Source organism: Trachypithecus francoisi, unplaced genomic scaffold (assembly GCF_009764315.1).
Source record: "Trachypithecus francoisi isolate TF-2019V2 unplaced genomic scaffold, Tfra_2.0 Lachesis_group16, whole genome shotgun sequence".
Lineage (NCBI taxonomy): Eukaryota > Metazoa > Chordata > Mammalia > Primates > Cercopithecidae > Trachypithecus > Trachypithecus francoisi.
In genome coordinates, this window is record NW_022681461.1 from 86456558 (window position 1) to 86469698 (window position 13141).

At 40.4% G+C, this 13141-nt stretch overlaps 1 long non-coding RNA gene across 1 annotated transcript in view; it reads left to right on the forward strand.

The window, feature by feature from the left end:
- LOC117098922 overlaps window positions 1-13141 on the forward strand; it is a 60212-nt gene that overhangs the window by 2769 nt on the left and 44302 nt on the right. The window contains exon 2 of the long non-coding RNA XR_004443646.1: window positions 8801-8916. This is a non-coding gene — a long non-coding RNA (uncharacterized LOC117098922). The remainder of the gene's footprint in view (window positions 1-8800; window positions 8917-13141) is intronic.

Sequence of the window (13141 nt, forward strand, 5' to 3'; positions counted from 1 at the left end):
ACTCGAATATATGGAAAAACAATACAGTCAATATTGTAAAGTTGTCCATTTCCACCAAACTAATTTAAAAATTTAGCAAAATCCCATTGTGATTCTTTTTTTCTTTCTTTCTTCTTTCTTTCTCTTTCTTTCTTTTTCTTTCTCTTTCTTTCTTTCCTTTCTTTCTTCTTTCTTTCCTTTTTTCTTTTCTTTTTCTTTTCTTTCTTTTTTCCTTCCTTCCTCCCTTTCTTTTCCTTTCCTTTCCTTTCTTTTCCTTTCCTTTCTTTTTGTATTTCCTTCCTTCCTTCCTTCCTTCCTTCATTTTTTGTTTTGTTTTGTTTTGAGACAGAGTCTTGCTTTGTCACCCAGACTAGAGTGCAATGGGGGTGATCATGGTTCACTGCAGCCTTGACCTTCTCCCACCTCAGCCTCCCAAGTAGCTGGAACCACAGGTGTATGCCACTATACTGGACTAATTTTTTTTTTCTAGAAATTGGGACTCCATGTGTTGCCCAGTCTAGTCTCCAATTCCTGAGCTCAAGCGATCCTCCTACCTTAGCCTCCCAAAGTGCTAGGATTACATGTGTGCACCACCACACCAGGCCCCCTTTATGATTTCTATAATAAAACATTTTTAAAAATCCAAATTGATTTTGCAACTATTATTCTTTCTTATTAGAATGCCATTTTTTGCCTGTTTTTCCCCATTTCATTCCTTCCACCCCAGAGTAAAGAAATTATTCTTTATTCTGTTGGACTCAAAAGTCATCACACCTAGGAATCTTCCCCCACTGATATGGTTTGGCTCTGTGTCCCCACCCAAATCTCGTATTGAATTGTACTCCCATAATTCCTACGTGTTGTGGGAAGGACCCAGTGGGATATAATTTGAATGATGGGAGATAATTTGAATCATGGGGGCGGTTCCCCCATACTGTTCTCGTGGTAGTGAATAAGTCTCATGAGATCTGATGGTTTTATCAGGGGTTTCCACTTTTGCGTCTTCCTCATTTTCTCTTGCTGCTGCCATGCAAGAAGTGCCTTTCACCTCCCCCCATGATTCTGAGGCCTCCCCAGCCATGTGGAGCTGTAAGTTCAAATAAACCTTTTATTCCCAGTCTTGGGTATGTCTTTATCAGCAGCATGAAAATGGACTAATACAATAAATTGGTACCAGTAGAGTGGGGCATTGCTGAAAAGATACCCAAAAATGTGGAAGCAACTTTGGAACTGGGTCTCAGGCAGAGGTTGGAACAGTTTGGAGGGCTCAGAAGAAGACAGGAAAATGTGGGAAAGTTTGGAGCCTCCTAGAGACTCGTTGAATGACTTGACAAAAATGCTGATCATGATATGAACAATAAGGTCCAGGCTGAGGTGGTCTCAGATGGAGATGAAGAACTTGTTGGGAACTGGAGCAAAGGTGACTCTTGTTATGTTTTAGCAAAGAGACTGACAGCATTTTGCCCCTGCCCCAGAGATTTGTGGAGCTTGGAACTTGAGAGAGATGATTTAAGGTATCTGGTAGAAGAAATTTCTAAACAGCAAAGTATTCAAGAGGTGACTTGGGTGCTGTTAAAGGCATTCAGTTTTATAAGGGAAGTGGAGCATAATAGTTTGGAAAATTTGTAGCCTGACAATGTGATAGAAAAGAAAATCCCACTTTCAGAGGAGAAAGTCAAGCTGGCTGCAGAACTTTGCATAAGTAATGAGGAGCCAAATGTTAATCGCCAAGACAATGGGGAAAATGTCTCCAGTCCATGTCGAGGTCTTCACAGCAGCTCTTCCCATCACAGGCCCAGAGGCCTCGAAGGAAAATGTGGTTTCATGGGCTGGGCCAAGGGTCCTCGTGCTGTGTACGGCCTAGGAACTTGGTGCCCTGTGTCTCAGCTGCTCCAGCTATGGCTCAAAGGGGCCAATGTAGAGCTTGGGCTGTGGCTTCAGAGGGTGCAAGCCCCAAGCCTTGGCATCTTCCACGTGGTTTTGAGCCTGCAAGTGCACAGAAGTCAAGAATTGGGGTTTGGGAACCTCTGCCTAGATTTCAGAGGACGTATGGAAATGCCTGGATGCCCAGGCAAAAGTTTGCTGCAGGGGCGGGGTCCTCATGGAGAACCTCTGTTAGGGCAGTGCAGAAAGGAAATGTGGGGTTGGAGCCCCCACCCAGAGACCCTACTGGGGCACTGCCTAGTGGAGCTGTGAGAAGAGGGCCACCATCCTTTAGACCCCAGAATGGTAGATTCACTGACACCTTGCACTGTGCACCTGGAAAAGCCACAGACACTCAACACCAGCCCGTGAAAGCAGCCAGGAGGGGTGGTATACCCTGCAAAGCCACAGGGACACAGCTGCCCAAAACAATGGAACCTACCTCTTGCATCAGCATGACCTGGATATAAGACATGGAGTCAAAGGATATCATTTTGGAGCTTTAGAATTTGACTGCCCCGCTGGCTTTCTGTTACAGGGCATGTGCTCTGTAACCCCTTTGTTTTGGCCAATTTCTCCCATTGTAACGGCTGTGTTTACCTAATACCTGTACCCCATTGTATCTAGGAAGTAACTAGCTTGCTTTTGATTTTACAGGTTCATAGGCAGAAGAGACTTGCCTTGTCTCAGATGAGACTTTGGACTGTGGACTTTTGGGTTAATGCTAAAATGAGTTAAGACTTTGGGGGACTTCTGGGAAGGCATAATTGCTTTTGAAATGTGAGGACATGAGATTTGGAGGGTCCAGGGGCTGAATGATATGGTTTGGCTTTGTGTCCCCACCCAAATCTTATCTTGAATTGTACTCCCATAATTCCCACATGTTGTGGGAGGGACCTGGTAGGAGATAATTTGAATCATGGGGGCAGTTTCCTCCATACTACTCGTAGTAGTGAATAAGTCTCATGAGATCTGATGGTTTTATCAAGGGTTTCCATTTTTGCATCTTCCTCACTTTCTCTTGTCACCGCCATGTAAGAAGGCCTCTCACCTCCTGCCATGATTCTGAGGCCTCCCTAGCCATGTGGAACTGTAAGTTCAATTAAATCTTTTTTTCTTCCCAGTCTCAGGCATGTCTTTATCAGCAGCATGAAAACAGACTAATACTCCCACCCTCTCAAGTCCAGGTTTAATGTCCCCTTATAAGCTACTACAGCAATCTATGCTTATCCCTATAAAGGTCCTTATCATAATTAGCCAAATTCTTCATCTTCTTGTCTGTCACTCTACTAGATTCTAAGTTTCTTGAGGAAAGGTATACATTATTATTTACTTAGAACTTAGTATGTTTCCTGGAACATACTAGGAAAACAGTATATTGTACATGAATTAAGAAATAAATTTTCTAGTATCATAAAGCAAGTATATGAAGAATCTGAAATTAAATCCAAATTTGGCATAATGATATAGACCTAATAGGTTATCTTCCTGGCCCATTACTTTTCTGAGAACTGCAAAGAAAAGCCCAGGAACTGCTCCTCCCCTTCAGATCCGAATGCTAACAGTTATGAGTCTCTGTTGAACCAGCATGAACCCCTTCCTACCCTTGACCAGAGGGAATTGATCCAGGAGCAGACACCTGAGTGGGCTTTTCTTTGCTGGAAGCCTTTTTATTACAGCTTCAATCTCATTACCTATAATAGGTCTGTTCAGGTTTTGGACTTCTTCATGGTTCAATCTTGGCAGGTCGTATGTGTCTAGAAATTTGTCCATTTCTTCTAGATTTTCCAATTTATTGACATATACTTGCTCATAGTAGTCTCTAATGATCTTTTGAATTTCTGCAGTTTAAATTATAATGTCTCCTTTTTCATCTCTGGTTTTATTTCTTTGGGTCTTCTCTCTTTTTTATAGTCTAGCTAACAGTTGATTGACATTATCTTTTCACAAAATCATCTTATCTTTTTACTGATCTTTTGTATTGTTTTATTTTTATATCATTTATTTCTGCTCTGATTTTTATTATTTATTTTCTTCTATTAATTTGAGGTTTGGTTTGCTCTTGTTTTCTGGTTCTTTAAGATGCATTGTTGGGTTGTTTGAAGTTTTTCTCCTTTTTTATTAGGTGGTTATTGCTATAAACTTTCCTCTTAGTACTGCTTCTGCTGTATCTCATGGCTTTTGCTGTGTCATGTTTCCATTTTCATTTGTTTTGGGAAATTTTAAATTTCCTTCTTAATTTTTTCATTGACCTGCTGGTCATTCAAGAGCCTATTTTTTTAATTTCTATGTGTTTGTATAGTTTCCAAAATTCCTCTTGTTTTTGATTTCTAGTTTTATTCCATTATGGTCAGAGAAGGCACTTGATATTATTCTGATTTTTTTGAGTGTTTTAAGACTTCTTTTCTGACCTAACATATGACCTATCCTTGAGAATGATTCATATACTAAAGAGAAGAATGTGTATTCTACAGGCATTAGGTGAAATGTTCTGTAAATGTCTATTAAGTCCATTTGGTCTATAGTACAGATTAAATCCAGTGTTTCCTTGTTGATTTTCTGTCTGGGTGATGTGTCCAATGCTGAAAATGGGGTGTTGAAGTCTCCAGCTGTCATTGTATTGGGGTCTATCTCTGACTTTAGTTTTAATAATATTTGCCTTGTATACCTGGGTGCTCTCCAGTGTTAGGTGCATGTATATTTAGAATTACTAAATTATCTTGCTGAATTGACCCCTTTATCATTATATAACGACCTTCTTTGTCTCTTTTTATAGATTTTGTCTGAAATATTTTGTCTAATAAAAATACAGCTGCTCCTGCTTGTAATCCCAGCACTCTGGGAGGCCGAAATGGGCAGATAACTTAAGGTTAGGTGTTCAAGACCAGCCTGGCAACATGGTGAAACCCCGTCTCTACTGAAAATACAAAAATTCACCAGGCGTGGTGGCACGTGCCTGTAATCCCAGCTATTCAGGAGGCTGAGGTGGGAGAATTGCTTGAACCCAGTAGGACAGAGGTTGCAGTCAGCTGAGATTGTGCCACTGCACTACAGCCTGGGCAACAGAGCAAAACTCCATCTCAAAAAAAAGAAAAAAAGAAAAAAAGCATATATGGCTGCTCCTGTTCCTCGTTTGTTTCAATTGGCATGAAACTTTTTTTCCATGTCTTTATTTTCAGTCAGTGTGTCTTTAAAGGTAAAGTGTTTCTTGTAGACAACAGATCATTGTATCTTTTTAATTAGTTCAACTACTCTGTGTCTTTTTGATTGGTGAATTTAGTCCATTTATATTAAATGTTACTATCAATAAGTAAGGACTTACTTCTGCCATTTTATAATTTGTTTTCTTGTTGTTTTGTGGTCTTCCCTGCCTGCCTTCCTGCCTGCTTTCTTTCCTCCCTCCCTTCCTTCCTTCCTTTTGGGAAGAGTATTTTCTCTGATGGTATGTTTTAATTTCTTGCTTTTTACTTTTTGTGTATCTACTGTAGGTTTTTTAATTTGAGGTTCTCATGAGGCATGGAAATAACAATTTGTAACCCATTATTTTAAACTGATGACAACTTAACATGGGTTGTAACAAACAAATAAGCAAAGAGAAGAGTAATAAAAACTCTACACTTCAACTTCACTTTACACTTTAACTGCTTGCTTTTTAACTTTTTAATGTTCTTATATATATCTTATACTGTCTGTGTCTTGAAAAGTTGTTGTAATTATTACTTTTGATAGGTTCATATTTTAGTATTTCTGCTCAAGATGTGAGTAATTTCCATACCACAATTACAGTGTTAGGATATTCTGTGTTTAACTGGGCACAGTAGCTCGTGCCTGTAACTCCAGCACTTTGGGAGGCCAAGACAGTCTTGGCCATGTTGCCCAGGCAGTCTCAACATCTTGAGCCCAGGTGTTTGAGACTAGCCTCAGCAACATGGCAAAACCTTGTCTTTATAAAAAATTTTTAAAAAATAAGCTGGGCACAGTGGCATGAGCCTGTGGTCCCAGCTACTTGGAAGGCTGAGGTGGGAGGATCACCTGAGCCCAGGAGTTGAGGATGCAGTGAGCTGTGTTATTAATAGCACCACTGCACTCCAGGCTGGGTGGGCAACAAATCTAGACCCTATCTTAAGAAAATTCTGTTTTTGTCTGTTTATTTATTATTACCAGTGAGTTTTGTGCCTTCAGATCACTTCTTATTGCTTAACATCCTTTTCTTTCAGATTGAAGCACTCCCTTTAGCAGTTCTTGTAGGACAAGTTTGGTGTTGATGAAATCCCTCAGCTTTTGTTTCTCTGGGAAAATCTCTATTTATTCTTCATGGTTGAAGGATATTTTTACTGGATATACTATTCTAGGATAAAAGTTTTTTCTTCAGCACTTTAAATATGTCATGCCACTCTGTCACGCCATGTGTACTGCCATGTCAAACCTGTAAGGTTTCCACTGAGAAGTCTGCTGCCAGACATATTGGAGCTCCTTTGTATGTTATTTAGTTCTTTTCTTTGGCTGCTTTTAAGGTTCTTTCTTTCCTTCACCTTTGAGAGTTTGATTATTAAATGCTTTGAAGTAGTGTTCTTTGTGTTAAATCTGCTTAGTGTTCTATAATCTTCTTGTGCTTAAATACTGATATCTTTCTCTAGGTTTGGAATGTTCTCTGTTATTATCTCTTTTAATAAATTTTCTACCCCTATCTCTCTCTACCTTCTCTTTAAAGTCGGTAACTCTTAGATTTGGCCTTTTGAGGTTGTTTTCTAGATCTTGTAGGCATGCTTTATTCTTTTTTATTTTGTCTCCTGTGACTGTGTATTTTCAGGTAGTGTATCTTCAGGCTCACTCATTCTTTCTTCTGTTTGATCAGTTCTGTTGTTGAGAGACTCTGATTCCTTCTTCAGTATGTCAGTTGAATTTGTTGGCTTCAGAATTTCTGCTTGGTTTTTAAAAATTATTTGAATCTCTTTGTTAAATTTATTGGATATGATTCTGAATTCCTTCTCTGTGTTATCTTGAATTTTGTTGTGCTTCGTCAAAAAAGCTATTTTGAATTATCTGTTTGAATGTGCATGTAATTGTGTCACTCCAGAATCGGTCACTAGTGCCTTATTTATGTTTTTTAGTGAGGTCATGTTTTCCTTAATAGTCTTGATGCTTGTGGATATTCAGCAATGTCTGGGCATTGAAGAGTTAGGTGTAGTCTTTGCTGTCTGGGCTTGTTTGTACCTATCCTTCTTGGGAAGGATTTCCAGGTATTCAGAGGGAATTGAGTGTTGTGATCTAAGTCTCTGTTCACTGCAAGCATATCTGCATTAGGGGCCACCCTAAGCCCAGTAATGCTGTGACTCTTGCAGACTCGTAGATGTACTGCCTTGGTGGTCTTGGGTAAGATCTGAGAGAATTCCCTGGATTACCAGGCAGAGACTCTTGTTCCCTTCTCTTACTTACCCCAAGTAAATGGAGTCTCTCCATGATGAGCTGCCTGGATCTGGGGGAGGAGTGACACAAGCACCCCCGTAACCACCACCACTGGGACTGTGCTGGGTCATACCTGTAGCCAGCATAGCAGTAGGTCTCGCCCAAGGCCTGCAGCAGCCACTGCCTGGCTACTACCAATGTTCACTCAGGGCTCAAGGGCTCTTCAGTCAGCAGGTGGCGAATTCAGTGAGGCTTCTGTCCTTCCCTTCAGGACTATAGGCTCCCCTCAGTCCAGGGCAGGTTCAAAAATGCTATCTGAGAGCCAGGGCCTGGAGCTGGGAACCTCAGGCAGCTTCTTAGTGCTCTATTTTACTGTGGCTGAGCTAGCACCTAAGCCACAAGACAAAGTCCTTTCCACTCTTACCTCTCCTTTCCTCAAGCAGAAGTTTCTCCCCATGGCCACCACCGCTCCAGGCCTTTGGCAAGTACTACTTGGTTTACTCAAGTCCCAAGGGCTCTTCAATCAGCTTGCAGGGAATGCTGCCAGGCCTGGGTCTCTCTTTAGGGCAGTGTCCTCCCCTCTGGCCCTGGGTTAGTTCAGAAATGCCATCCAGGAGCAAAGTCCTAGAATCGGAGACCCCAGGAGCCCACTTGGTGCTTTACCCTAATGTGGCCGAGCTGGTAACCAAGCTACAAGGCTTGCTCTTCCCTCTCCTTTCATTAAACCGAAGGAGTCTCTCTCCATAGCCTCTACAACTGGGAATGTGCTGGGTCACACCTGAAGCTAGCACAGTGCTCAGTCTCATCCAAGTCCTGTGACAAGTACTGCCCTGCTGCTGCTGGTGTTTATTCAAGGCCCAAGTGCTCTTTAGTCAGCAAGAGATGAATCCTGCCAGAACTGTGGCAGAAGGTCCCCTTCTGGCCCACAGTGTCTAGAAATGTTGTTCAGGAACTAGGACTGGTTTGGGGACTTCAGGACTCTTCCTGGTACCCTGTTGTGTGGCTGAGATGGTATCCAAGTTGCAAGACAGAGTCTTCTTTGCTGTTCCCTCTCCTCTCCTCTCCTCAAGTGGAAGGAAGGAGTCTCTTTTGGAGCTGCAAGCTGTGCTGCCTAGGGTTAAGGAAGGTTTGACACAAGCACTCCCTTGGCCACCCCAGCTGGGGTCTCACTAGGTCACATGCCCCCCAGGTCCACTGGCTCTGAGTCCAGCACAGTACCAGGACTTGCCCAGGAAATGCAGTCCTTGTTTAGACTGCCTTTCAAGTTTATTTAGGGTCCTAGAGCACTTTAGCCCATGGTCATGTCCCTTGCTGGAACTCAGGTTCTGACTATTGGGATGGGTGATCCCCCTCTGGCTAGGGCTGGTCTAAATGCTTCATCTGCGAGCGCCAGCTAAATTCTTTCTTGTGTTGTTTTCTGCTGTGACGGGCAGCACTGAATTCCAATGCAAAGTCTCACAATCACTGTGCTCTTCCTCTCTCATGCATACAGATTCTCTCTCCTCACCGCGGCTGCTGCTGGAGGATGAAGGAGGGGTGGTGGTAGCAATTCAAGACTGTCTTTCCTACCCTCTTCAGTGCCTTTCCTTGATAAGCTGTTTAAACCAGGTACTGTGATCACTCACCTAATTTTTGGTTCTTACAGAGGAACTTTCTTGTATGGATAGTTTTTCAATTTGCTATTCCTGGAGGGGAGATGTTCACTGAAGGTGTCTTGTTCAGCCTTCTGACTCCACCTCCCTCCAATCTATCCCTCATTTTTCTTTAATTGTTTTAACTAGCTCAGATGAACTTCTACTTTCAATCTAGATAATTCTAACTATTGTAGACAAAAAAACCCATGTTTCTACTATCTTATGGTATCAATTTAAACATATATATATATAATGAATCCACTGACTTTAGTACTTAAACCTCACCACTGTCAGCTTTATTGTCCTCTGCCACCACACACACCATCACCGAACAGTCTGTTCATATATGTAGTAAGGTTAAAGAGGCTTTATAGCAAACCCAAATGAGTAAACACTTTCCCATTCACTACAGAGGAATTTGATAATCATTTTATGTATGGAGTGGCTTAAATGCCCAGACATCTGCTTATAAATTTCATTCCCTTTTTCCCTCTTCCCTTTTTGTTCTTTAGATTAGCTAGTTTAGTTATTCTCACAACTTAGTATGCCTAAGAATTATTGCATAAAATAGTATTTATAAAGTCATGCTTAATGAACCTTTTGGGCAATTTAAAGAATTTTCAAGGGTAATTTTGACTATGTAATTTTTGCTTTATTCACTGACTTTAATTCCTCTTATTCACATGCCTTATCATCCTAACTCCTCCTCAAAAATGAAACTTTATACTATACTTACAATGAGAGCACTGTAAACAAACAGCATTAAAATTATATTAAATGTTATTTTTTACCTTAGCAGTTTACAAGGCACCTTGGATTTTGTCGTACCTTAGTTATTATTATTATTATTAATGTCAATTAATATTACATGATAGATGTACAAACATGAAAGTTAATAGAAATTCCACATGAGCCCAACCTTATTTTCTAACTTTATTTCCAATTACTCTCCATCACACATCTTAAGTTCTAGCCAACTTGAAATTCTCAGTTTTTTAATCCCAGTCCTTTCCCCAGTCCTATCCCATGCCTTCCACCTGGGATATTCTCTACCAGTTGCTCTCCCCTCTATGCAAGTCCAAATCCTACTCATCTTTCCATGTTCTTACCAAATACGGCCTCTCCTAATATTTCTAGAATTTCTAGATTTAATGCCTCCTTCCTCCATATGACTACCTTATAATGCAGACTTTCTTTGTTTTTTTGACCCATCAGTCTACATTTTAGTACAGTAATTTGGTATGTGTCCTGTTGTCCCTCTAGTGCTTTAAACCTTTCAGCTGTCTGTTTAAAGTAATAACAGTAACAATATATTGGGTGATGATAGCTTATGGGTAAGTCAAATGAATGGCATAAATGCTTTAAGGGATGGGAATGAGGAATTGGGAATAAAGTAACTGCACTATCTCTAGAGTGGCATTGTATTACTTGAGAGTGGACTTAGATCAGTTGTGAGTATATATTGGAAACTCTAGGACAACTACTTAAAAAAATTCAAAAAGAAGTGTAATTGATATGCCAAAGAAGATAGAAAAGAAGGGGGAGCAAAAATAAACAACAAGCAAATGCAATGAGTAGAAAACATTAGGAACATGTAGATATTAAACCAAATACGTCAATAGCCACTTTAAGTGTGAATTGTCCAAATATGTCAATTTTTTGTGAGTGTGATTGTCAGTCAATAAAAAACAAGGTCCATATGTTGTCTACAAGAAACTCACTCTATAAGGACACAAGTAGGTTAAAAGTAATAGAATGGAGGAAGAGAGACCGTGCTGTATTCATTAGCTAGGGCTTCCATAACAAAGTTCTAGAAATTGGTGGCTTAAACAAGGGAAATTTATGTTCTCACAATCTGGAAGTTAGAAGTCTGAGATCAAGGTGTTGGCAGAATTATTGTTTTCTGAAGATCGTGAGAGGAGGATCTGTTCTTAGCCTCTCTCCTTGGCTTGTAGATTTATCTTCTCCCTCTTTTTTTTTTTTTTTTTTTGAGGCGGAGTCTTGCTCTGTCGCCTGGACTGGAGTGCAGTGGCCAGATCTCAGCTCACTGCAAGCTCTGCCTCCCGGGTTTACGCCATTCTCCTACCTCAGCCTCCTGAGTAGCTGGGACTACAGGCGCCCACCACCTCGCCCGGCTAGTTTTTGTATTTGTTTTTTAGTAGAGACGGAGTTTCACCGTGTTAGCCAGGATGGTCTCGATCTCCTGACCTCGTGATCCGCCCGTCTCGGCCTCCCAAAGTGCTGGGATTACAGGCTTGAGCCACCGCACCCGGCCACCCTCTTGAGAAGAATATAGACTTCTCTCTGTTCGTGTCTGTGTCCAAATTTCCTCTTCATATAAGGACACTAATCATAGCGGATTAAGGCCCATTCTTACCAACTTATTTTAATTTTATACCTGTTTAAAGACCCTGTGTCCAAATATACAAGTCACATTCTGAGGTATTGGGAGTTAGAACTTCAACAATAAAAATTTGGGGGAGGGGATACAATTTAACCCCTAATATATGCTAACACTATTCAAAAGAAAGCTGGAGTCGCTCTATTAATTGCAGTCAGTGCAGTCTTCAGAACAAGAAAAATTATCAGGGATGAACAAGAGCACATTACCTAATGATAAATGGTTCAATTCTCCGAGAGGACAAAACAATCCTTAATGTGTACACACCTAACAACAGAGCATCAAAATACATGAGGCAAAAACCAATACAAATGCACAGAGTAATAGACAAGGTGCCTTACAGATAGAGTTCGGGAGCAACTGTGCAAAAATTAATTTCCTTAAACATGTTATTTCTTGCAGAGGTAACAGGATTGTTGAAGAACCAAGGAAGTATAACAATAGGGCAAAATTATTACTGAGATAACAAATATTTCAAGATTCCTGTTGGAGAAGTTGTTGGAGCTCTCTTTTACAGGATTAAAGAATCTATCCTTAGTCCTTTGACAACTGACACTCTCACCAGTAAACCTTTTAATCCCCTAAATAGTGGAATACATTTAAGGAACTGGAAATCATCAAAATTCACAAAGAGTACCACCCTCTCTCCTCTTATCCCAGGAAGCCCGAAATTCTATTGTCATATCCCTTAGGGGATTTTTTTCCCCTTTTGTAGGCTTCAGTTGTTTTCAGGAGCTTTTTGAGTAATATTTATATTTCTAGCCAAAGATACATTAACTTTAATATTTCCTTGGCAGATTAGTACTAAAGAGAGAAATGTTGCTTGTTTCATGCAAATAAATTGATAGGTTCAGCAGCTGTCATTTTGCTTATATAAGTGTACACTTCAGAAGAGAAATGTTTTGAACCTGAGCAAATGGTTTTAAATATGGAAAAAATTTTCCTGAATCCCAGTACCTAAACACTAAAGGACATAATTGATAAGTTTAAATCTTTCCAACATCTGGTAAGTGCTTTCTCATTCATTTACTCAGTCTGCAACACTAGCATGTCAGCCACTGTGCTGAGTCCTGGTGACTGAAAGTTTAAAAAGATCCTGTTTCTGTCTTCCAGGGGTTCACAGTCTGGCGGGGAAGACAGACATGTTACTAAAAACAGTATAATTAATAACTTAGATTAGCTGTCCCTACAAAAATGCTATAGAAAGACACACAGAACTGGCAACTTAAGAGTTTAGTCAGTACATGGGCATTATCACAGGAGGAAGAAATGGCATTCTCAACAGAGAGAACATATGTAAAAGGCACAGAAAAAAAATTCAACAGTGGTGTGTCCAGCTCCCTCAGAGTAGTGGGAGTAACAAGAGAAGACTCTTAAACACAACTTGATTTAGGATAAATAATTTCAGTGACTTGTCTGCGCAGCTTTCTGCCTCATGGTTAGCACCTACAAGTGCTAAAGCATAAAAACAGAGAAGGCTGCCCAAAAACAGGATGAGTAACTACCTCAGATGTATTTATCAAAGTTCATATTGATCATGTTTCTGTTTGTTTCAGATATTATCATGGCATGGTTTGGTTTTTAATCTTTGTTGTGTTCTCTTCATCTAAGACACATACCATATAGATATAGACTCACAAACTCATAACACCTACAGATTACTTATGGGGGCTTCTGAGGCCTTCCACCAATTTTTTTTTAATTTCAAAAACATTTTAAGAGACAGAGTCTCACTATATTGTCCAGGCTGGAGTACAGTGGCTATTCACAGGTGCAATCATAGCACCAATGTGCCTGG